The sequence below is a fragment of the Mobula birostris genome, chromosome 4 (assembly GCF_030028105.1).
Source record: "Mobula birostris isolate sMobBir1 chromosome 4, sMobBir1.hap1, whole genome shotgun sequence".
NCBI classification, from domain to species: domain Eukaryota; kingdom Metazoa; phylum Chordata; class Chondrichthyes; order Myliobatiformes; family Myliobatidae; genus Mobula; species Mobula birostris.
This window is the reverse complement of record NC_092373.1, coordinates 76,200,090-76,226,142: the sequence shown is the minus strand read 5'-3', so window position 1 is coordinate 76,226,142 and position 26,053 is coordinate 76,200,090.

The following is a 26,053-nucleotide window of genomic DNA, read 5'->3' as shown; positions in this document are numbered from 1 at the left end:
CACTAGCAGACAGGTGGAAGCTCCAGGTGTCAGAAGGTATGAAGTGTGTGAGTTTACCATAACTAGAGAGAGGTTCTTGGGAAACTGAAAGGTCTGAAAGTAGGTAAGTCACCTGGATCGGATGGTGTATACCCCTGCATTCTAAAAAAGATGGTTAAAGAGATTGTGGAGGCATTGTTAATCATCTTTCAAGAATCACTAGATTCTGGAATGTTTCTGAAAGTCTGGAAAATTACAAATGTTGTTCCACTATTCAAAAATGGAGAGAGGCAGAAGAAAGGAAATTACAGGCCAGTTCGTCTGACCTCAGTGGTTGGGGAGATGTTGAAGTCGATTATTAAGGATAAGGTCACAGGGGACTTGAAGGCACATGATAAAATAGGCCATAGTTAGCATAGTTTCCTCAAGGGGAAATCTTGTCTGACAAATCCGTTGGAATTCATTGAAGAAATAAGAAGCAGGATAGACAAAGGAGAATTGGTTGATAACAGGAATTCTGCAGATGCTGGAAATTCAAGCAACACACATCAAAGTTGCTGGTGAACGCAGCAGGCCAGGCAGCATCTGTAGGAAGAGGTGCAGTCGACGTTTCAGGCCGAGACCCTTCATCAGGACTAACTGAAGGAAGAGTGAGTAAGGGATTTGAAAGTTGGAGGGGGAGGGGGAGATCCAAAATGATAGGAGAAGACAGGAGGGGGAGGGATGGAGCCAAGAGCTGGACAGGTGATAGGCAAAAGGGATACGAGAGGATCATGGGACAGGAGGTCCGGGAAGAAAGACAAGGGGGGGGGGAACCCAGAGGATGGGCAAGAGGTATATTCAGAGGGACAGAGGGAGAAAAAGGAGAGTGAGAGAAAGAATGTGTCCATAAAAATAAGTAACAGATGGGGTACGAGGGGGAGGTGGGGCCTAGCGGAAGTTAGAGAAGTCGATGTTCATGCCATCAGGTTGGAGGCTACCCAGACGGAATATAAGGTGTTGTTCCTCCAACCTGAGTGTGGCTTCATCTTTACAATAGAGGAGGCCGTGGATAGACATGTCAGAATGGGAATGGGATGTGGAATTAAAATGTGTGGCCACTGGGAGATCCTGCTTTCTCTGGCGGACAGAGCGTAGATGTTCAGCAAAGCAGTCTCCCAGTCTGCGTCGGGTCTCGCCAATATATAAAAGGCCACATCGGGAGCACCGGACGCAGTATATCACCCCAGTTGACTCACAGGTGAAGTGTTGCCTCACCTGGAAGGACTGTTTGGGGCCCTGAATGGTGGTAAGGGAGGAAGTGTAAGGGCATGTGTAGCACTTGTTCCGCTTACACGGATAAGTGCCAGGAGGGAGATCAGTGGGGAGGGATGGGGGGGACGAATGGACAAGGGAGTTGTGTAGGGAGTGATCCCTGCGGAATGCAGAGAGAGGTGGGGAGGGAAAGATGTGCTTAGTGGTGGGATCCCATTGGAGGTGGCGGAAGTTACGGAGAATAATATGTTGGACCCGGAGGCTGGCGGGGTGGTAGGTGAGGACAGGGGAACCCTATTCCTAGTGAGGTGGCGGGAGAATGGAATGAGAGCAGATGTATGTGAAATGGGGGAGATGCGTTTAAGAGCAGAGTTGATAGTGGAGGAAGGGAAGCCCCTTTCTTTAAAAAAGGAAGACATCTCCCTCGTCCTAGAATGAAAAACCTCATCCTGAGAGCAGATGCGGCGGAGACGGAGGAATTGCAAGAAGGGGATGGCGTTTTTGCAAGAGACAGGGTGAGAAGAGGAATAATCCAGATAGCTGTGAAAGTCAGTAGGCTTATAGTAGACATCAGTAGATAAGCTGTCTCCAGAGACAGAGACAGAAAGATCTAGAAAGGGGAGGGAGGTGTTGGAAATGGACCAGGTAAACTTGAGGGCAGGGTGAAAGTTGGAGGCAAAGTTAATAAAGTCAACGAGTTCTGTATGCGTGCAGGAAGCAGCGCCAATGCAGTCGTCGATGTAGCAAAGGAAAAGTGGGGGACAGATACCAGAATAGGCACGGAACATAGATTGTTCCACAAACCCAACAAAAAGGCAGGCATAGCTAGGACCCATACGGGTGCCCATAGCTACACCTTTAGTTTGGAGGAAGTGGGAGGAGCCAAAGGAGAAATTATTAAGAGTAAGGACTAATTCCGCTAGACGGAGCAGAGTGGTGGTAGAGGGGAACTGATTAGGTCTGGAATCCAAAAAGAAGCGTAGAGCTTTGAGACCTTCCTGATGGGGGATGGAAGTATATAAGGACTGGACATCCATGGTGAAAATAAAGCGGTGAGGGCCAGGGAACTTAAAATCATCGAAAAGTTTAAGAGCGTGAGAAGTGTCACGAACATAGGTCGGAAGGGATTGAACAAGGGGTAATAAAACAGTGTCGAGGTATGCAGAAATGAGTTCGGTGGGGCAGGAGCAAGCTGAGACAATAGGTCAGCCAGGACAGGCAGGTTTGTGGATCTTGGGTAGGAGGTAGAAACGGGAAGTGCAGGGTGTGGGAACTATAAGGTTGGTAGCAGTGGATGGGAGATCCCCTGAGCGGATAAAGTTGGTGATGGTGTGGGAGACAATGGCCTGGTGCTCCTTAGTGGGGTCACGATCGAGGGGTAAATAAGAGGAAGTATCCGCGAGTTGTCACTGTGCCTTGGCAAGGTAAAGGTTAGTACGCCAGACTACAACAGCACCCCCCTTATCGGCGGGTTTAATAATAAGGTTAGGATTAGTGCGGAGGGAGTGGAGAGCAGAGCGTTCGGAAGGAGTGAGGTTGGAATGGGGACAAGGTGCGGTGAAATCAAGACGGTTGATGTCCCGTCGGCAATTAACGATAAAGAGATCCAGAGCAGGCAGAAGACCAGAGCGAGGTGTCCATGAAGAAGAGGAGGGTTGAAGACGGGAGAAGGGGTCATCGGTGGGGGTGGAAGAGTCCTTGCCGAAGAAGTAGGCTCGGAGACGGAGACGGCGGAAGAAAGGTTCCGCATCGTGGCGAACACGGAACTCGCTGAGGTGTGGGCGAAGGGGGACAAAGGTGAGGCCCTTACTGAGGACCAAGCGTTCTGCCTCCGACAGTTGAAGGTCGGAGGGGATGGTAAAGACCCGGCACGGATGAGAGCTGGGATCAGAGGGGGGAGGGAGGAGGCTGGGGGTGTCAATGGAGAGGGGAGGGTTGGGGTGAGAGGAAGATGGAGCCTCCGAGGGCCCAGAAGTTGACGGTGGGATCTGAGGAAGACGGGGCTGCGGAGTGGTGGTGGGGGAAGGGGAGACGGGAGTCACAATAGCAGCACATAAAGACCCGGCCTGGAGTTCAAGGCTGGAATCTTGAGAGCTGGGATCAGAGGGGGGAGGGGGGAGGCTGGGGGTGTCAATGGAGAGGGGAGGGTTGGGGTGAGAGGAAGATGGAGCCTCTGAGGACCCAGGAGCTGACGGTGGGATCTGAGGGAGACGGGGTTGCAGAGTATTGGTGGGGGAAGGGGAGACGGGAGTCACAACAGCAGCACATAAAGACCCGGCCTGGAGTTCAAGGCTGGAGTCGCAGTTGGTGGTTGCGTAATCGCTGTGAAGGTGTCCATGGTCGTTGCTGGAGTCCGGGTTTTGAATATGCCCTGATGTGTTGGAGCCGCTGAGATCAGTGGCAGGAGCTGCAATCTGAAGAATTGGTTGATGTTGTGTACTTGGATTTTCAGAAGGCCTTTGACAAGGTGCCACACATGAGGCTACTTAACAAGCTACATGCCCATGGAATTACAGGAAAGATTCCAGCATGGATATAGCAGTGGCTGTTTGGCAGGAAGCAAAGAGGGGAAAGAAAAGGAGCCTTTTCTGACTGGTTCCACAGGGGTCTGTGTTGGGATCAATTCTTTTTATGATATATGTCAATGATTTGGATGATGGAATTAATGGCTTTTTTATAAAGTTTGCAGATGATATGAAGATAGGTGGAAGGGCACATAGTTTTGAGGAAGTAGTGAGGCTGCAGAAGGGCTTAGACAGATTAGGAGAATGGGCAAAGAAATGGGAGATGGAATACAGTGTCAGGAAGAGTATGGTCGTACGCTTTGGTAGAAGAAATAAAAGAGTTAACAATTTTCTAAATGGAGAGAAAATATAAAGAACTGAAGTACAAAGGAACTTGGGAATCCTTCCGCAGGATTCCCTAAAGGTTAATTTGCAGGTTGAGTCTGTGGTGAGGAAGGCTAATGCAATGTTAGCATTCATTTCAAAAGGACTAGAAGTTAGAGGTGTACAAGATAAAGATAATGAGAGGCATTGATCATGTGGATAGTCAGAGGCTTTTCCCCAGAGCTGAAATGGCTAGCATGAGAGGGCATATTTTTAAGGTGCTTGGAAGTAGGTATAGGGGAGATATCAGGGGTAAGTTTTTTACGCAGAGAGTGGTGAATGCATGGAATGGGCTGCCAGCAGTGGTGGTGGAGGCAGAAACGATAGAGTCTTTTAAGAGACTCCTGAAAGCCTACATGGAGCTTAGAAAAATAGAGAGCTATGGGTAAAGCGTAGGTAGTTCTAAGGTAGGAACATGTTCGGCACAGCTTTGTAGGCCGAAAGCCTGTATTGTGCTGTAGGTTTTCTATGTTTCTGTGTTTCTATAACATCAAGGATATATTGTTGAGATTTTATAAAGCCTGGTGAGGCTTCATGTGGAGTATTGCCAGCAGGTTTAGTAAGGATGTACTGAAACTGGAGAGGTTTCAAAGAAAGTTCACAGAAATGATTCCAGGATTGAATGACTTGTCATATGAAGAGCATTTGATGGCTCTGGGTCTGTATTCAGTAGAATTCAGAAGAATGAGGGGTGATCTCATTGAAACTTATGAATGGTGAAAGGCCTTGATAGAGTGGATGTGGAGAAGATATTTGCTGTGGTGGGAGAGTCTAAGACGAGAGGTCACAGCTTCAGAATAGAGAATACAGAAATCTTTTAGAATGGAGATGAGGAGGAATTTCTTTAGCCAGAGAGTGGTGAATCTGTGGAATTCTTTGCACAGGCAGCTATGGAGGCCAAGTCTTTATGTATATTTAAGGCAGAGGTTGATAGATTCTTGATTGGTCAGGGCATGAGGGATACGGGGGAAAGACAGGAGATTGGAGTTGAAAGGAAAATCAGATCAGCCATGATGAAATGGTGGAGCAAACTCGATGGGCCAAATGGCCTAATTCTGCTTCTATATCTTATGGTCTTATGGTCTTATTATCCAATGACAGTGCTTAAAATACAAAATATGTTCATAAAGTTAAACCACCTTAACTTTTCAAATGCACACTCTCTACTCAGGTTTAAGTCAGAAATATACTTTTAATAGTCGTTTTAGTGCACTTTGATGCTGAACTCTGCAGTACTCTTGAATGGAATTGACTTTATTTCTTACATCCTTCACATACATGAGGAGTAAAAATCTTTATGTTACGTCTCTGTCTACATGTGCAATGTGCAATCATAGTAATTACAATAATTTATAATAAATGGAACAGTCAATGTAACATAGAAATCACACTCAAATCAGCATGAGTTAATCAGTCTGATGGCCTGGTGGAAGTAGCTGTCCTGGTTTTTATACTGCGGTATCGTTTCCCAGATGGTAGCAGCTGGAATAGATTGTGGTTGAAGTACTTGAGTCCCCAGTGATCATTCGGCCCTTTTTTCACACCTGTCTTTGTAAATGTCCTGAATCTTGGGAAGTTCACAACTACAAGTGTGCTGTGCTGTCTGCACCACTCTCTGCAGAATCCTGTGATTAAGGGAGGTACAGTTCCCATACCAGCCAGTGATGCAGCCAGTCAGGATGCTCTCAACCGTGCCCCTGTAGAAAGTTCTTAGGATTTGGGGGCTTATACCAAACTTCCTCAGCCGTCTGAGGTGAAAGAGACACTGTTGTGCCTTTTTCACCGCACAGCTGGTGTGTACAGACCACATGAAGTTCTCTGTGATGTGGATGCCGAGGAACTTAAAGCTGGTTATCCTCTCAATCCCAAATGCATTGATGTCAATAGTGGTTAGCCTGTCTCCATTCCTCCTGTAATCTACAACCAGCTCCTTTGTTTTTGTAACATTGAGGGAGAGGTTATTTTCTTGACACCACTGTGTCAGAGGGATGACTTCTTCCCTGTAGGCCACCTTGCTGTTGTTTTAGATTAGGCCAATCAATGTAGTGTCATCAGTAAATTTAATTAGCAGATTAGAGCTGTGGGTAGTGACATTTTTCGTGGTCAATTGTCATTGGTGGATTATGACTTTCCTGCCCAAATCCTCATTGTTGTTAATGCCGTAATTTCTAAAGATGAAGGACTGCATTCTTATGAAACTTTAACCAGTAGAGTATATAATAAGAGAGAAGGACTTTGCCCTGAGTTGTATCTGGATTTTGATCAAGCTTTCAGGAATCTCTAACCGTAAAGCCCACATTTCTTTTGCAGACAAAAGTAATGCTGAACCCCTCATTTTGTTTACGTGAAGATACAAGGGACATGGAAGAAAATAAAAAAAGTAGATTATAAGCATTTTTCCTGTGACCTTGAGAAAAACAAGTAAGACTTCTGAGTGATATTTATGATTTCTGAAATAGAAATTATGTAAGGGCATAATGTTAAGCACAGTGCTTGGTTTGACGTAAACAAGTTAACATTGTCCCGCACTGATCGTTTCTACCTCCTACACAAGATCCACAAACTTGACTGTCCAGATAAGCCCATTGTCTCTCTCTGCTCCTGCCCCACTGAATTCATGTCGTCATACCCCTACTCCATTCTATCCCTCTTGACTCAAGCCCTTCCAACCCACATCCGCAGCACTTCTCATGCTCTCGACCTCCTCACTAACTTTTAGATCCCCGGCCCTGACCACCTCTTTTTCATCATCGATGTCCAGTCCCTATACACTTCTATCCCACATCAAAAAGGGCTTAATGCCACTTATTACTCGATAGAAGAACCAACCATTTCCCCTCCAGGACCACCTTCCTCCATCTGGCTGAACTGGTCAACACCCTCAACAATTTCTCCGTTGGCTCCTCAATCTTTCTCCAGACTCGAGGGGTAGACTTGGGCCCCAGCTATGCCTGCCTTTCGATTGGCTATGTAGAGCAGTCCATGTTACAATCCTTCACTAGTAATGCTCCCCAACTCTTTCTCAGCTACATTGATAAATGCATTGGGGCTGCTTCATGCACATACACTGAGCTTGTCAATTTCATCAACTTTGCCCCATCTCTCCACTTTCCACAGGGATCACTTGCTCCATGATTCCCTTGTCCATCTGTCCCTCCCCTCAATCTCCCTCCAGGCAGTTATCCCTACAAGAGCCCTAAGTGCTACACCTGCCCATTCGCCTCCTCTCTCCCCTCTATTCAGAGCTCCAAACAGTGGTTCCAGGTGAGGCATTCTGCGAGTCTGTTGGGGCCATCTACTGTGTCCAATGCTCCCAATGCGGCCCTTTCTATGTTGGTGAGATCCATCGTAAATTGAAGGGACTGCTTCATCAAGCACTTCCGTTCCATCTGCCATAAGCAGAATTTCCCAGTGGCCAAGTATTTTAATTCCAATTTTCAGTCCCATTCCAACATGTCAGTCCAGGGCCTCCTCTTGTGCCATAATGAGGCCACCTTCAGGATAGAGGAGCAACACTCTATATTCTCTTTGGGTAGCCTCCAACCTAATGACATGAATACTGATTTCTCCTTCCAGTAAAAAAAATCCTTTGCCCTCCCCTCTTCATCTATTCCATATTCTCTGCCTCTTACTCATCTCGCCTGCCTGTCACCTCACTCTGGTGACCTTTCTCCTGTGGTCCAGTCTCTTCTCTTATCAGATTTCTTACTCTCCAGCTCATTATCTTTCCTATCCACCTGCCTTCACCTATTATCTTCTAGGTTTTCTCCTTTCCCTCCCTTACCTTCTTATTCTGACATCTTCCTTATTCCTTTCCTGTCCTGAAGTAGAGACTTCAGCCCAAAACATTGGCTGTTCATTTATTTCAATACATGCTCCCTGACCTGCTGAGATCCCCCAGCATTCTTTGCGTGTTGCCTTGGATTTCTAACATCTGCAGAATTCCTCCTGTTTAAAATTATAGGTGATGAGATTTCAGAGAAAGATGAGTTGTGGATCTGAATAACTTGTAAAGTGCCAGCTATTTTTATTCAACTGAGCAGTATGGTCTCATTTCACAGAGTCATCACATTTGTCAAAGATAAATTGTTCAGTTTTTACTCATCCAAGTGGCTTCACATGACTAGTCAAATGGAAATTGGCATTGTGTATATATTAACCTCAGCAACTGCCAGGCATCCACAAATATCACAAGTAGTAAACAGCCTGTCACCTTGGAATGAGGAACTGGAGCTGTCACAGTTATTTAATAACTTACAGTTATTTAGCCAAGTTACTTAACACTTAAAGAGAAAGAGAAACATAAAATTATCTTCAACTTGTGCTGACTGGTTCAAAGTTTGCTCTGATTGCTTTATAATCTTTTGGTCACAAAATATCTTAACTAAATTAATATCGCAAGAGATTAATCCAAAATTGAACTCTTTCCTTGCAAGTAACTTGTGGTTTAAGGGTAGTGGTTCATGCTATTGCCTTTAATCACAGATTGTTCTAAGTTTATTTTAAGTATCTGTGTAAAGTAAGTCAGAAAGGTCAGTCATATTTTGCAAACATTTAACTGTCACAAAGGAGATTTTGATTTTTTTTTTGCTGAATATACTGTATATTCTCAGTAGGATATCAGCATCTCTGAAAGATTAGTGGTTTCCTGATTAGAAATTCTAATTACACATCTTTTTCAATTTAGAATTAGAAGAAAATAAACATGATTGGCCATATTTTTGGTAATTACAGTGTATACTGTATTTACTCATGGCAGAAATTAGAAAGTTTTAATTTAGAGACACGATTCCAGAAAATTTCAAAAACTAATAGCCAGGAACAACTGTTCCAAAAACTCTACAGACATGGCGTGACCACAAAGCAAGAAAACTTCAATCATCTGGCATTGTGACCTTAATATCTCAAGGCTCAGTGGTTGTAGTTTTGCCTCTGAGTCATGAGGTTATAATTTCAAATCACTGAAAAGAGATCTAACCATAAAACATAAATTGTCATTCCAATGCAGCAGGAGCACTGAACTGCCAGAGCTCTAGCTTCCAAATGAGACATTAATAAAGGCCCCATTTGCCCTCCCAAGTGGATGTAGAAGGTTCCGTTGCACAAGTCTGAAGCCGACAAGGTAAGTTCTCCCTACTGCTTTGACCACTAATATTCCCTCAACCAACAGCACAATTGAACAGGTCTTCTGATCACCACCATATTACTGATTGTGGGATCTTGCTATGCTTGGCTGGTGGCCAAATGTTCCCTACTGTAGCACTTTCCCTACTGTATCACAGGCTACTAAGCTATTGGGGATATCTCACATTTGTGAAATACTTTTACATGTACTTACACTTCAAAAATACTTCTATGGTATCATATGACATTAAGAATAAGTTAATTAGACCATAAGACCATAAGATTTAAGAGCAGAAGTAGGCCATTTGGCCCATCAAGTCTGCTCCACCATTCAATCATGTCATCCCCACTCCCCTGCTTTCACTCCATACCCTTTGATGCCCTGGCTAATCAAGAACCTCCGAAATTTCAGCCGCTCCGAAATGATATTGTATTTGTAAATAGGTACCGTGCACAAACCTGATTTGATGGAGACAGACATGAGAAACACAGAGGAACATCTGGAGAAACTTCTGAAATGCCCACTTCGCTGCCGCTGCTATTGTGCAATTGAGAGTCTCCGGAGGGGAAGGCCCCAAATCCTCGGCTTTGCCTATTGCCTGTTGCCAGGGCCAGGGTCGAAGCGCTCGGCAGAGATGATGCTCGGTGCTCGGTGTTGGAGGGCTGATCAGAAGCTTAAAGTTTGCGGATGGACTCAAGAGTCAGCTGTGGTTGGGTGCTTCCAGGGTGCTGCATTGGCAAGTTTGCGGCGCTGGAAGCTCATGGCAGTGAGAGTTTTTCTTCCTTCTACCATCTGCGTGAGATGATGGGACGTTCGAGAGACTTTGAGTCTTTTTTTTACCATGCCCATGGTCTGTTCTTTATCAAATTACGGTATTACTTTACATTGTTGTAACTATATGTTATAATTATGTGGTTTTTGTCAGTTTTTCAGGCTTGGTTTGTCTTGTGTTTCTGTGATATCATTCTGGAGGAACATTGTATCATTTTTTAATATATGCATTACTAAATGACAATAAAAGAGGACTGCGTGTCCTCATAATCTAATCTAATAATCTAATCTATCTCTGCCTTAAATACACCCAGTGACTTGGCCTCCACAGCCGCTTGTGGCAACAAATTCCATAGATTGACCACCCTCCAAATAAAGTAATTTCTCCACATCTCAGTTCTAAAAGGACGTCCTTCAATCCTGAAGTCCTGCCCTCTTCTCTAAGAATCCTCCACCATGGGAAATAACTTTATCATACCTAATCTGTTCAGGCCTTTCAACATTGGGAATATTTCTATGAGATCCCCCCTTATTTTCCTGAACTCCAAGAAATAAAGCCCAAGAACTGCCAGATGTTCCTCCTATGGTAACCCTTTCATGCCTGGAATCATTTTTGTGAATCTTCTCTGATCCCTCTCCAATGTCAGTACATGTGGCAAAGTTGTTTCCTATGATGGGGGAGTCTAGTACGAGAGGGCATGACTTCAGGATTGAAGGGCGCCCTTTCAGAACAGAAATGCGAAAAAATTTTTTTAGTCAGAGGTTGGTGAATCTATGGAATTTGTTGCCACGGGCAGCAGTGGAGGCCAAGTCATTGGGTGTATTTAAGGCAGAGGTTGATAGGTATCTGAGTAGCCAGGGCATCAAAGGTTATGGTGAGAAGGCGGGGCAGTGGGACTAAATAGGATAAACTGGATCAGCTCATGATAAAATGGCGGAGCAGACTCGATGGGCTGAATGGCCTACTTCTGCTCCTTTGTCTTATGGTCTTATATCCTTTCTAAAATAAGGAACTCAAAACTGCACACAATACTCCAAGTGTAGTCTCACAAGTGCCTTATAGAGCCTCAACATCACATCCCAGCTCTTATATTCTATACCTCTAGAAATGAATGCCAACATTGCATTCGCCTTCTTCACAACCAACTCAAACTGCAGGTTAACCTTTAGGGTATCTTGCACAAGGACTCCCAAGGACTCTTTGCATCTCTGCATTTTGAATTCTCTCCCCATCTAAACAATAGTCTGCTCGTTTATTTCTTCCATCAAAGTGCATGACCATACACTTTCCAACATTGTATTTCATTTGCCATTTCTTTGCCCATTCCCCTCAGCTATCTAAGTTTCTCTGTAGACTCTCTGTTTCCTCAATACTACCCGCTCCTCCACCTATCTTTGTAGTAACAGCAAACTTAGCCACAAATCCCTTAACACTGTAGTCCAAGTCATTGACATACATCATAGAAAGTAATGGTCCCAACACCGACCCCTGAGGAAATCCACTGGGAACCAGCAGCCAGCCAGAATAGGATCCCTTTATTCCCACTCTCTGTTTTCTGCAGACTAGCCAATGCTCCACCCATGCTAGTAACTTCTCTGTAATTCCATGGGCTCTTATCTTGCTAAGCAGCCTCATGTGTGGCACCTTGTCAAAAGCCTTCCGAAAATCCAAGTACATCACATCTACTGCATCTCCTTTGTCTACCTTGCTTGTAACTTCCTCAAAGAATTGCAGTAGGCAGGATCTTCCTTTCGGGACACCATACTGGCTTTGGTCTATCTTGTCACGTGCTTCCAGGTACACTGTAATCTCATCCGTAACAATCGATTCCAACAACTTCCCAACCACAGATGACAGGCTAACAGGTCTATAGTTTCCTTTCTGCTGCTTCCCACCCTTCTTAAATAGTGGAGTAACATTTGCAATTTTCCAGTCATCCAGTACAGTGCTAGAATCTATCAATTCTTGAAAGATCATCATTAGCACCTCTGCAATCTCTCCAGCTACTTCCTTCAGAACACAAGGGTGCATTCTATGAGGTCCAGAAGATTTATCCAACCTCAGAGCATTAAGCTTCCTGAGCACCTGCTCAGTCGTAATTTTCCTGCACAAACCTCACTTCCCTGGCACTCTTGAACGTCCGGTATACTGCAGGCGTCTTCCACTGTGAAGACTGATGCAAAATACGCATTCAGTTTCTCTGCCAACACTGCATCTTTCATTATAACATCTTCAGCATCATTTAGTATTGATCCTATATCTACCCGCAACTCACTTTTACCCTTTATATACTTAAAAAGGCTTTTAGTATCTTCTTTGATATTAGTCGCCAGCTTCCTCTCATAATTCATCTTTTTCTTCCGAATGACCTTCTTAGTTTACTCCTGCAAGTTTTTAAAAGCTCCCCAATCCTCTATCTTCCCACTAGCTCTGGCTTCCTTGTATGCCCTCTCTTTTGCTTTTACTTTGGCTCTGACTTCACTTGTCAGCCGCGGTAGTGTCCTTCTTCCCTTTGAAAAATTCTGTGGATTTTTCTTAGAAATGAAAGCAAATAGAACTCAAAATATAATAATAATTGCATTATTCCAAGGGTATATATTAACTCCTAATCACAGTCTTGCAGTTCACTAATGATAACATTGCTACTTCAAATACATATGCAGTACAGATATAAAGTAAGTGAGCTGTGTTGGTAACTGTTCCTGAAGGTTTATTGCACACAGGCAATTGTCCGTGAAGAGGAATGTAGACTAATAAAATGTACCAATATGAGGCTTTATAGAGCTGGGAAAGAATAAGTTTGATCTGTTTCCTGCTTTTGCTGCTATGAGTAATAACATCTTGTGTATAAATACACTGAAAATGCACCCGGCCCAGCATGCATTTTTTTTCTCTTTAAGAGGGTGTTACACAAATTACAGACTAGAATTTAAACTTTCTTGCAACAAATTGACTGGAATATGCAAGCTTCATCTTTATTAGCTTTCCATCCAAACTCCCAGGATTCCTGGGAACTGCTGTTCATTAATTATTCAGAATAAAGTCACCAATGGGGTGGAGGAGGTGGAACTGAAATGAGAATGGTCAATGCAGAATTGGGCTATAATAAAAAGAAGTCGAACATGGTAAGAAGAACTGCATAGTCTTTCTTAAAGTCTACTCAATATCTCTAAACACATATCTTCCACTTTTCAAAATGGTAGGACATAACAAATTAACTGGCAAAAACAACGCTAACTAAAATCTACAAATCATTTTTGGCAATTCTGTTCGGTAGGGGGGTGTTAATCATGACCGGAATATAGGTGATAAGTGGCTAATACACTCAATTTCCTTTCTAAAAGGGTTTATCTAACGAATTTAATATTAAGCACACAGCGCATATTTTCCTCGCATGAATATAGTGATAGGTCAATTATCAGGGGAGGACAGGGGAGCTTGAAGTAAGTGTTGAATGAACTACCAGTATAAGTGGTAGAGGCAGGTTCGATATCATCATTTAAAGAAAAATTGGTTAGCTATATGGACAGGAAAGGAATGGAGGGTTATGGGCTGAGTGCAGGTCGGTGGGACAAGGTGAGAGTAGCATTCGGCACGGACTAGAAGGGCAGAGATGGCCTGTTTCCATGCTGTAATTGTTATATGGTTATATAAGTCACTTATAAGTCAATAGCATCATAACATTTTAAGTAAGGTTTGCATATTAAACACACAGCGCATATTTTCCCCGTATGAACACATAAAATCATTGCAACACACCAATATTGCTGAATCAGTGGGAGCCCTGGGCTTGTTTTCCTGCAACAAGACGGTCCTATCGAGGGGTGATGGGAGACAGCGATACTCGAAGGGGGTTCCTTATGTCCAGTCTATTCCGCAATTTAGTTTTCACTGCATTCATTGCAGAGATATGTTGGGAATGGAAGCAACGTTTTCGGTGCTTTCGTGGCTCTCTCAGGATATTCAGCCCTGACTTTGATCCGGAATGCCGGCAGAGATGTTATGTCAAACATACTTTTCAGCACGCCATCATTTGCAAGCTTGAGGAGTTGATCTCCTTCCTGCGTTGACATGGATGACGTGCGGGTAATGACCTCGCGTGCGTTCAAGCTCAACAGTGCAAGTGACAGGAATTGAGGAAAGGTGCAGCTGACTCATATCGCCAAATCATATCGTTTCCTCGCGGCCCGGTAGCACATGCTTTGCAGCCCGGCACTGGTCAGCAGCCCAGTAGTTGCAGACCGCTGCTTTAACTGATCATTCTTTTAACGTCAACTATGCAGACACTGAAAATCTAAAGTAAACAGCAGTAAATTTGTGAAGCAGGTCAGGCAGTGCCAGAGGAAGGGAAAGTTGAATTATTATTTCAGATTGATAACATTTCCAAAATGTATTCAGTTGTAAGCAAGTACAGATCTGGAAAAAGAAAGGAAGGTCGGGAGGAATAAATGAAAGGAAAGCCACAGTAAGTAAGGGGGCAGGAGAGATCATTAACTGATAATTTAGCCACTAATTTTTTATGTTCATCCATCGTCGTCAATGAGGACCTCGACACCATTAAAATGGTGTCCAGACTAGCGCATAATTTGGATTTAAGTGAGGGAGAATTGCACAGCGTCTACCTCACTCCCTTTTCCCAATTCCCATCTGGATCCAGTGGCAAGACAGAGTCGAGACGGCTGGAGATGGGACTAGGCGCAGTGGATGACCAGGACATCTTCTGTGTCTTGTCCTGCTCTACACGTTCCACAACGCTTGCAGAGACTGCCTTCTTGACCATTGGACCTTCCACTAGTCTCATCTGCACAATCCGCCAGAGTCTGTCTTCACCAAGGGTTTGAGACCCATCAGCTACCCTCACCTGGTTTAGCCGGCTTGTCAAAGCCGTTGCCCGGGGTGTGGCCGCTGTCGCATGCAAACAACTACGGGGAGCCACAGGTGAGAGCTGAGTGTCAGGTGGGGACCAGAGGTGGACTAACCGCCTTGAAAAGGACACGACATGTTCCCCCACCAGAGGTGCTACCCCTCCCTGACACCTCATACACCCCAGCCACTAATTACCATAGCTGTATAATGCCAATAATGCATTGTAGTCCACTTCTGAAATTCAATTCCAAAGAAATGACTGAATTTCAGAGGAAGGATGCATGTCCCTGCCACTAAATACACTGATACCTCACTGGGCACTTAGGATATGTTACCAGGAATTAAAGTGCTAATGGTATTAGTGCTTACAAAAGGTCATTATAGTATTATAGACAGAGACATGCTATGCTGGCAATGTTTGCTGAGCTGGGAATCTGGCACAAATGCCGAGCGTATGGAGATCCTGGCTAAACCCTGAGCAGCAGAGTGATCGCTGACTATGGCAAGGGCATAGCAGCATCTGCTACATTTGTTAGAAGTACTGGAGGGCAGAGCAAAGTCAAGATAGTGCCGAACAGCAACTCCTTTGCTTGCATCTTTGGAAACAGCTCTATTTCTATCTTTGATATCTCTTTTTTTTACCTTTACAAGGTTTTTTTTGAAGACCCTGACCTTGAGTTACACTCTGACTTCTGTTCTTTGCGGGAATGGGACCCGCTGTCAAGGCCTCACGACCAGCCGCTTTTTGATATCCCAAGGACGCGGCCTGGAAGACTAGCACATCTTCAGGGTGCTGGATTTTCGTGGCTCTGGAGATGGGCTGATTCAAGGCTGGTACCACTACCTGAGGAGTCACGGGAGAGCATAGAATATTGGGAGCAGTGGGTTAGCTGCTGACTGTATGTCCAGAGATCTGAGCTTTGGGGCCGATTCTCTGGGTGCAGAGCTTGGGAAAAGTGATGCAACAGACTTTTAACATCATAAATCAGCGTGTTGTTTGTTATGCCTCCCCTCTCGCTGTAAAACGAGGACATCTCTTTTGCCTTTACTAGGGAGAGAGAGAGCCTGTGGTATGTTGAATTACGGGGTGAAAGAGTAGCCTTTGGGGTACTGCAATTCTGTGTTTTTATTGATGCTTTGTTGCATGCTTGAGTGCTCGGTGGAGGACGCTGATGCTTTTTTTTCTGGTGGGAGGGGGTTGTTGTCTTGCTGCTACTTGTTCGTGGGAGTGAAGAACTGGGGGGGGCTTTGGGGGTTCTAATGATTAACTGTCAAACGTTCTTTGGGGCATTCCTCTGTTTTCATGGATGTTTGCAAAGAAAAAGTGTTTCAGGATGTATATTGTATACATTTCTCTGACATTAAATGTACCTATTGAGCCTACTGACTGACTGTATCCTGCAGTTCCTATTGTCACCTCCTTTTGAGGGAAGCTGCTGGCTTCTCCTCTTCCTGTTTACCTGTATGACTCTTCCTGGTCCATCAATGGCTCCCACTCAATATACAAATACCCAGCAAGCACAAATTTAGCGGTCTCCTGCTGAAAGCTCAAAGTGTTAGCAAAATGAGACCTAGTTCTTCTACATCTTCAGAAAACCATCTGAAGGGGAGGTGTTATCAGTGTGGCAGCACACAACATCCAACTAACAAATGCAGATAGAAGGAATCTGTTGTCCATAATTGTTGCATCAAATGTGATTAAAGCAAAACAAGACCATGGCAACTCAGGCTACTGAAACGTGCAAAGTCTGCTGGGAAGAATACACAAGAAGTACACAGAGGTCTTTCAGCCCATTATGACAATGCTGTCATTGAATTAATCTCCACAATTTTCTAGGGAAGAGAATTCCAAGATTTTAGAAGTCTTCTGAAAGCAAAAAAAAACTCCTTCACATCAATCTATTAAATGAATATTCTCTTACTGTCATGGTCCGGTCCGTGAAGTCCGTATTCCGATTCACGGTTCGGTCCATCGACCCTCGCTCCAGATTTTCCTAGCTACCCTGTTTCTGTTCTTGTTGCGCTCTAATTGAGCCACCTGATGCTCATTGGGGCTGGCTGCACAGATACCTTCAGAGACCAGGGTGTGGTTGTTGGATTGTTCTTGTCCTACTCCTTGTATCCCTTTCTCTGCCTCCTGTTTCCTCGCCTGAAGCCTGCCTTTTCTTGCCGGTAACTCTCGCCTCACCTGAAGTTCTCGTCTCGCCTTGCATTGCCTGAAGCCTTGCCTTGTCTTGCTGGTAACTCTCGCCTCGTCTCGCCTGCAGTCTGTCCTGGAGCCACCCTGTACCTAGCTCCCTTCCTGTCCCTTGCCTCTGCCCAGGTAAGCCAGGCCGTCTTGCCGTTACCTGCGGTTGGTTCTGTCCCTTCCTGTCCCTTGCCTCCGTCAGGTAAGCCAGGCCATCTTGCCGTTACCCGCGGTTGGTCCTGTCCCCTCCTCTCCCTTGCCTCCGTCGGGTAAGCCAGGCCGTCTTGCCGTTACCTGCAGCTGGTTCTGTCCCTTCCTGTCCCTTGACTCCGTCGGGTAAGCCAGGCTGTCTTGCCATTACCTGCGATTGGTTCTGTCCCTTTCTGTTCCATGCCTCCGTCGAGTGGTGATCCGCTCCCTGCCCAGGAGGAGCCTGCCGAGCCTCAAGCCTGAAGACTCCAGCCTCGTCCTGCCTGCCTGCGAAGCCTTGTCCTTGCCTAGTTCTGGGGTCCGAGCCAGAGGCAAGACCCAGGTACTGGGTCCTTGTCCAGTCTCTGGCTCAGAGTCCAAGCTCGGGCTCCTAGCTCTCTTGTCCAGTCTTGTTCCGGGTTCCCGGTTTTCGTGTCCATGTCCTTGCCCTCAGCCTGTATCCTTGTCCTGTCCCTAGTACTTCAGTGTCTGTGTCTTGCACTTGGGTCCATTCCCAGCCACCACCCGCCTTATGACACTTACTATGAAAGGCAGGAAGAGAAACAGCCTCTTAGAATTTACCATGCCATGCTCTCTCAGAATCTTGTATGTTCAATAAGAACATCTGTCTTTCCTCTAAACTCCAATGAATACAGATACTAACCATTCCTGATGAAACAACGCTTCATTCCAAGTATCATCGTGTTGAACCTTCCCAATATCAGTATATGCTTCTTTAAAGAAAGAGTCTCAAACAGCACATTGTACTTCTAATGAGGTTTCATTATTGTCCTTTTATATTCCAACACTTTGTACCAGAAGCCAACACTCCAACTGCCTCCCTAATTACTTGCTGCATCTGTATGCTAGTATTTGTTTCACATACAAAGACACCCAAGGTCCCTGTGTAAAACGTTCAGTAGCCTCTATATAACAATATTCCTCTTTCCTGTTCTTCCTACCAAATGGAAAACTTCACATTTCACTCCCCCCCCCCCCGCCCACTACACTCCATCTGCCAAACTTTTTCCCTTTTGCTTAACCTTGCTATTTGAGTCCTTCTCACAACATCACACATCATCTATCTTTGGACTAGCAGTAAGCTTGGCCACAATACACTTAAATTCTTCTTCTATATCAATGCCATAGGTTTAAATAGTTGAAGCCTCAGCATAGATCTTTGTAGTACGAACTAGTTGTAGCTTGTCTAGGTGAACACTATCCTGATACAGTGTCATTGAAGCAAATTTTCTTTGGTGCTTAATAATTACCTTTGAGCTATGACCTTTTTTCAGCAACACTTAAGGATTTTCCATATTTCTCTGTTTCTATAGCAGAGAACTGATGTGAAGTTCAAAGTCAGAAATTATGGAAGAGAGCAAAGTTTCTCTGTTGATTATTCCAAGGCAAGTTTCAAATATGTTAGGCTGCAAGTGACTCTCAAAGGCAAAGGTAAATTCAGGACAAATTAAGAACATGCCAGTTGTTGTGAAGGAGTAATATATGCTGTGAGAAAAGCAGGACCATTTACATTACACATAGATTTTGAATCCAGTTGAAAGCCTACTTACAATTTCCAACATTAAAACTCCAATGATTGGCTGATTGTTCAGAAAACCTGATGGTTCAGCATTAGGTCACTCATTTGTTCAGAACGTGAGCCAGAGATCCATAATACAAGAAAGGCATCTATCCAAATCCATGGTTGGAGCCCATAACACAAAGGTCAAAAATGTGTATAGATCTGAGCCAAACTCAAGATCTGCAGTGCTTGTAGAGTCCTTGCTCCCTTTTAGCTCACTGGACAAATGCAAAATTTATTACTGTATACAGCAGTGTGACATTAAAAATAGATAAAAGTGCACTTGAATACCAAGGTGAATTTATTGCCGTGTGCGCAAGAATGGTGAAATACAGGCACAATGAAAAACATGCTTGCAGCAGCATCACAGGCATGTAGATTCAGACAAAAATATGTAGAAGATAAGTTATATACAAATTATACTAGACAGTGAAAAAACATACTGTGCAGAACAAGACATTAGTATAAATACGAAGTGCATTATTCAAGAAGGGAACCAAGGTTAATCCTGGAAACAATAGATTGGTAAGTCTCACATCAGTGGTAGGGAAGTTACTGGAGAGAATTCATAAAAATAGAATTTGTGAGCATTTGGGAAACTATGGAGTAATTAGGGAGAGTCAGTATGGCTTTATGAGGGGCAAGCTCTGTGTTACTAAATTGACTGAGTCTTTTAATGAAGTGATGAGGATGATTGATGAAAGTAGAGCTATGGATATTGTCTACATGTATTTTAGTAAGGCATTTGACAAGGTCCTTCATGAGAGGCTCATTCAGAAGATTAAGATGCATGGGATCCATGGTGAATTGGGAGAACTAACTTGCCCATTGAAGACAGATGATAGTGGTTGAAGGGACTTATTCCAGCTGGAGATCTGTGATTAGTAGTGTTCTTCAGGGACCTGTGCTGTGACCTCTGCTGTTTGTGATGTGTATAAATAACATGGATGAAAATCAAGTTTATCTGGTCCATTTCTGACACCTCCTTCCCCTTTCTTGATCTTTCTGTCTCTATCTCTGGAGATAGCTTATCTACTGATGTCTACTATAAGCCGACGGACACTCACAGCTACCTGGACTATTCCTCTTCTCATCCTGTCTCTTGCAAAAATGCCATCCCCTTCTCGCAATTCCTCCGTCTCCGCCGCATCTGCTCTCAGGATGAGGCTTTTCATTCCAGGACGAGGGAGATGTCCTCCTTTTTTAAAGAAAGGAGCTTCCCTTCCTCCACCATCAACTCTGCTCTCAAACGCCTCTCCTATTTCACGCACATCTGCTCTCACCCCATCCTCCCGCCACCCCACTAGGAATAGGGTTCCCCTTGTCCTCACCTACCACCCCACCGGCCTCCAGGTCCAACATATAATTCTCCGTAACTTCCGCCACCACCAACGGGACCCCACCACTAAACACATCTTTCCCTTCCCCCCCTCTGCTTTCTGCAGGGATCGCTTCCTATGTGGCTCCTTTGTTCATTCGTACCCCCCCATCCCTCCCCACTGATCTCCCTCCCAGCACTTATCCTTGTAAGCGAAACAAGTGCTACACATGCCTTTACACTTCCTCCCTCACCACCATTCAGGGCCCCAGACAGTCCTTCCAGGTGAGGCGACTCTTCACCTGTGAGTCTGCTGGGATGATATACTGCGTCTGGTGCTCCCGATGTGGCCTTCTATATATTGGCGAGACTCGACGCAGACTGGGAGATTGTTTCGCTGAACACCTACGCTCGCTCTGTCCGCCAGAGAAAGCAGGATCTTCCAGTGGCCACACATTTTAATTCCACGTCCCATTCCCATTCTGATATGTCTATCCACGGCCTCCTCTACTGTCAAGATGAAGCCACACTCAGGTTGGAGGAACAACACCTTATATTCCGTCTGGGTAGCCTCCAATCTGATGGCACGAACATTGACTTCTCAAACTTCCGCTAATGCCCCACCTCCTCCTCGTACTCCATCCATTATTTATTTATTTATTTATTTATTTTCCTCTCTCTCTCCCTCCTTTTTCTTCCTCTGTCCCTCTCACTATACTCCTTGCCTATCCTCTGGGCTTCCCCCCCTCCCCCTTTCTTTCTCCCTAGGCCTCCCACCCCATGATCCTCTCATATCCCTTTTGCCAATCAACTTTCCAGTTCTTGGCCCCATCCATCCCCCTCCTGTCTTCTCCCATCATCTTGGATCTCCCCCTCCCCCTCCTACTTTCAAAGCTCTTACTATCTCTTCTCTCAGTTAGTCCTGACGAAGGGTCTCGGCTCGAAACATCGACTGTACCTCTTCCTTTAGATGCTGCCTGGCCTGCTGCGTTCTCCAGCATTTTTATGTGTGTTACATGAAATCCCAGCATCTGCAGATTTCCTCGTGTTTGGATGAAAATCTAGGGTGGTTGGGTTAGAAAATTTGTAGATGATACAAAAATTGGTGGTGTTGTGGATTGCATGGAAGACTGGAAAAGATTACAACATGAAATTGATTAGCTACAGATATGGGCAGAGAAATGGTAGATGAGTTTAACCTGTCCAAATATAAAGTATTGTACCTTGACAGGTCAAATGTAAAGAAACAGTACACTATTAAGGGCAAGACCCTTAACAATGTTGATGAGAAGAGGAAGTTGGGGATTCAAGTTCATAGCTCCCTGAAAGTGGTTCACAGAGGTCAATAGAGTAGTTAAGAAGATATACGGCATGTGTGTGTAACAGTCAAGCAATTGAGTTCGAAAGACAGGAAGTTATGTTGACACTTTATAAAACTCTAGTCAGGCCGCACCTGGGGTATTACATAGAGCTCTGGTCACCCCACTATAGGGAAGATATTGAGGCTTTGGAGAGGTTCATAAGAGGTTTACCAGGATATTGCCTGGATTAGAGGGGATGTTGGACAAGGCGTTGGACAAACATGGATCGTTTTCTCTGGAGTGAGGTTCATAAGATTATCAGAGGCATAGACAGAGTAGACAGACAGTATCTCTTCCCCAGGGTGGAAATGTCTAACACCCGAAGGCATGTGAGAGAGGGTAATTTCAAAGGAGATATGAGGGGCAAGAATTTTACACAGAGAAGGCTGGGTGCTTGGAATGCACTGCCTGGTGTGATGGTAGAGGCAAAAACATTAGATAGACACATGGAAGGGCTTGACCCTGTGCTATACCGTTTTACGGTCTATTTTATAAGTCCATAACCATGCAAGAGCTAGCTTGTAGTGTACTGTCACTGAAGTAGGATTAGGGTTGTGCAGGTTGTTTCAAGAACTTAATGACTGTAGGAAAGAAAATTACCCTGAACTTAGTGTATAAGTCTTCAGGCCTCTGTACAAATCCAATAGTCCAGAATCCCATGAATTATAATAGTTACTGAAAATTTGACAGGTCATAGTCAATATGATTTTGACAAAGTTGCACAATTACTCCTGAATGAAACTATGAATTTCAGACTGAAAATCTTTTCCAGGCATTTCTGGTAAATAAGAATCAGAATCACGTTTAATATCACTGGCACATACCATGAAATTTGTTGTTCTGTGGCTGCAGAACAGTGCAATACATAATAATAATAACTAAAAGTTACAATGTGAATATATATAAATTAACTAAGCAGAAATTTTTTACAATTGCATCAATATGTTGGGCCCAGGATAGATCTTCAGAGATGCTGACACCCAGGATCTTGAAACTGCTCACTGCAGATCCCTCAATCAGAATGGGTGTGTGTTTGCTGGACTTTCCCTTCCTGAAGTCCAGAATCAATTCCTTGTTCTTACTGATGTTGAGTGCATGGTTGTTGCTGTGACACCACTCAAACGGCTGATCTACCTCACTCCTATATGCCTCTTCGTCACCATCTGAGATTTTGCTAAATCAACACCACATTTATAGATAGGATTTGAGCTGTGCCTAGCCATACATGGGTGTTGAGAGATTAGAGCTGTGGGCTAAGCATACATCCTGGACGTGTGTCAGTGTTGATTGTCAGTGAGGAGCAGGTGTATTTCCAATCCGCACTGACTGTTGAAGAAGTCAAGGATCAGTTGCAGAGGAAGGTACAGAGACCAAGGTTTTGGAGCTTGTTGATTAGTAGTGAGGATATAGTGGTGTCCGACACCGAGCTATAATCAATAAACAGCAAGCTGAAGTAGGCATTGCTGTTGTCTAACTGATTCAAGGCTGGGTGGAGAGTCCATGATATTGCATCCACCAAAGATCTATTGTGCTGATAGGCAAATTGCAGTGGCTCCAAGTCCTTCCTTAGACAGGAGTTGATTCAGGCCATGACCAACTTCTTAATGCTCTTCATTCAAGAATTTTTAATGTCATTTTCTGTACACACGTGTAAAAGGAAAACACAATAGTTGTTACTTCAGATCCGATGCAGCACAAAAAAACACAGAAGATGAAGAGCACAATAATAATAAATAAAAACACAATTAAATAAATACATAGGATTTCTTGTATATATATAATATATAGATTTATTCTATGCCCATAACATGATGCCAGGCTGTACGTAAGGTGACTGACAGGAAGTAATGAAGTGGTTAGTGGAGTTAGTGGGTGAAGCTGTTGATCAGCCTTACTGCTAGGGGAAAGTAACTGTTTTTGAATCTTGTGGTCCTAGAGGGATGCTGTGTAGCCTCCGCCTTGATGGAAGTGGGACAAGAAGTCCCTGAGCAGGGTGGGTGGATCCTCCGAGATGTTATTGGCCCAGTTCTGGCACACTTTTTGGATATATGTCCTTGATGGCAGTTAGGCTGGTGCCAATGATGTGTTGGACAGTTCTGACTACCTGTTGTAGAGTATTCATGTCTGCCCCAGTGCCAGTTCCATACCATGCAGGGATGCAGCTAGTCAGGATGCTCTCTACTGTGCATCAGTTGACTGACATAAGTATGGAAGTTCAAAGTCCAGCTCTCTTCTGTCTCCTCAGAAAGCAGAGGCATTGGTGAGCTTTCTTGACTGTGTAGGATGTGTTCTGGGTCCATGAGAAGTTGTGTGTGATGTACACTCTCAGGAGTTTGACACTGCACACTGTTTCCTCTGCTTTGCTGCCGATATAAAGGGGGTTGTGAATGGTGCAAGTTGAGAACCATCTCCTTTGTCTTGTTGACATTAAAGAAGTGGTTATTTGTCTGGCACCAGACCTTGAGCTCTTCTACCTCTTCTCTGTAGGCTGCCTCATTGTTGTTGGTGATGAGCCCCCCCACCACTGTCGTGTTATCGGCAAAGTTGACAATGTGATTCCTCGGGTATCTGGCCTTGAAGTCACATGTGAGCAGAGTGTCCAGCAATGGGCTCAGCACACAGCTCTGGGGGGGCGGGGGGCACCCGTGTTGAGATTGATAGGGAGCAAGGAGCGTTTGTGCATCCTGACTATCTGAGGTCTTTTGGTGAGTAAGTCCAACACCCAGATGCACAGTTGTGTATTTAGACTGCGAAGTAGGAGTTTGCTGATCAAGGTGTGTGGGACAATAATGCTGATTGCTAAAATGAAATCCACAAACAGTATTCTGACACAAGTGTCCTTGGTTTCTAGGTACGTCAGGGCCAGGTACATGACAGATGGTCTAACATCTGTCGTAGAGGAGTTCTATTGGTAAGCATATTGGTGAGAGTCCAATGTGGCAGGAATGGAATTTTTGATATGTGCCATTATCAGCCATTCAGAGCACTTCATGATGATTGGTGTCAGTGCCACCAGGTGTTAGTAGTTTAGTTCTGAAGGTGGAGAGTACCTTGGTACAAGGATGGCGGTGGATGATTTGAACCATGTGGGGACAACAGAATGGATGACTGAGGTGTTACTGATGTCTATGATGATGTCAGTGAGCCAGTGTGCACAGTCCCTGCATACTCGCCCTGGGATGTTGTCTAGCCTGGCCACCTTGTGGGAATTGACGTTCTGCAGAGTCCTTCTCACCTCTGCTGCTGTTACAGACAGTGGCTACTCATCTGGGTTTCTCACAGTAGATGTAAATGAAATGGGGCAATAGTCATTGAGGCAGCTCACCCTGATCTTCTTGGACACTGATATGATTCATGCCCTTTTGAAGCAGGTGGGAACCTCTGAATGCAGCAGTGAGAGATTCAATATGTCCTTGAACACTCCCACCAGATCATTGGCACAGGTTTTCACTGCCCTAGCAGGTACAGCATCAGGGCCTGAAACTTTGTGAGGATTCACCCTCTGAAAGATGTTATGACATCAGCCTCTGAGACAGAGATCACAGGGTCAGCAGATCCTGCACAGGGATTTGCATGGGTGAAGTTTTATTCTCCTTTTCATAGTCTGCATAACATTTGATGAGCTCATCTGGGAGTGAAGCATAACAGCCATTCATGATGTTAGGCTTTGCCTTGCAGGAAGTAATGACCTGAAACCCTGACAGAACTGACGTGTATCCGATTGTATTTCTAACTTCAATCAGAATTGTTTCTCACTCTTAAAGTAGCCTTCTGAAGGTCGTCTCTGGACTTCTGGTATAGTTCTGGATCACCAGTCTTAAACGCCACAGACCTAGCCCTCAGCCGACTATGAATCTCTTGGTTCACCCATGGCCTTTGGTTTGGTTATGTCTGGTATGTTCTCAAAGGCACAGACTCATCCACACATCTATGTCTTGATGAAGTAGATGAAAACGGTGGCATATTCATTCAGATTCTAAGATGAATCCCTGAATATTGTTCAGTCTACCGACTCAAAACAGTCCTGTAAACACTCCTTCACATCATTGACCATACCCTCTCGGTCCTCACCACTGGTGCTGCAGTCTCTAGTCTCTGCTTCTATGGCAGAAGTAGAACTACAGCCAGGTGATCGGACTTTCCAAAGTCCAGGCGTGAGTAGCACATTCTTGATGGTGGTGTAGCAGTGGTCAAGTGTGTTGGCTTCTCTAGTTCCTTAGGTGATATGTTGGTGGTAATTGGCCAAAGACTTCGAAGCCAGGCATCACTTGAAATACCCCCTCAATAGTAGCAAACAATCATTGTTATGTGACTGTTGATCATGGTGATCAGCCTCTCCAGTGCCTGCCTGAGGATGAGGGGTGAAATGTATAACACTACCATAATAATGACAGGGAACTCTTTGGCAAATAAAGTGGATGACACTTGACCACTCGATGTTCCAAGTTGGGTAAGCAGAACAGAGGCAGAACCACAACATCTGTGCATCATGAAGCACACTCTGCTTTTAAAAGATTCAACTGTCCTATTT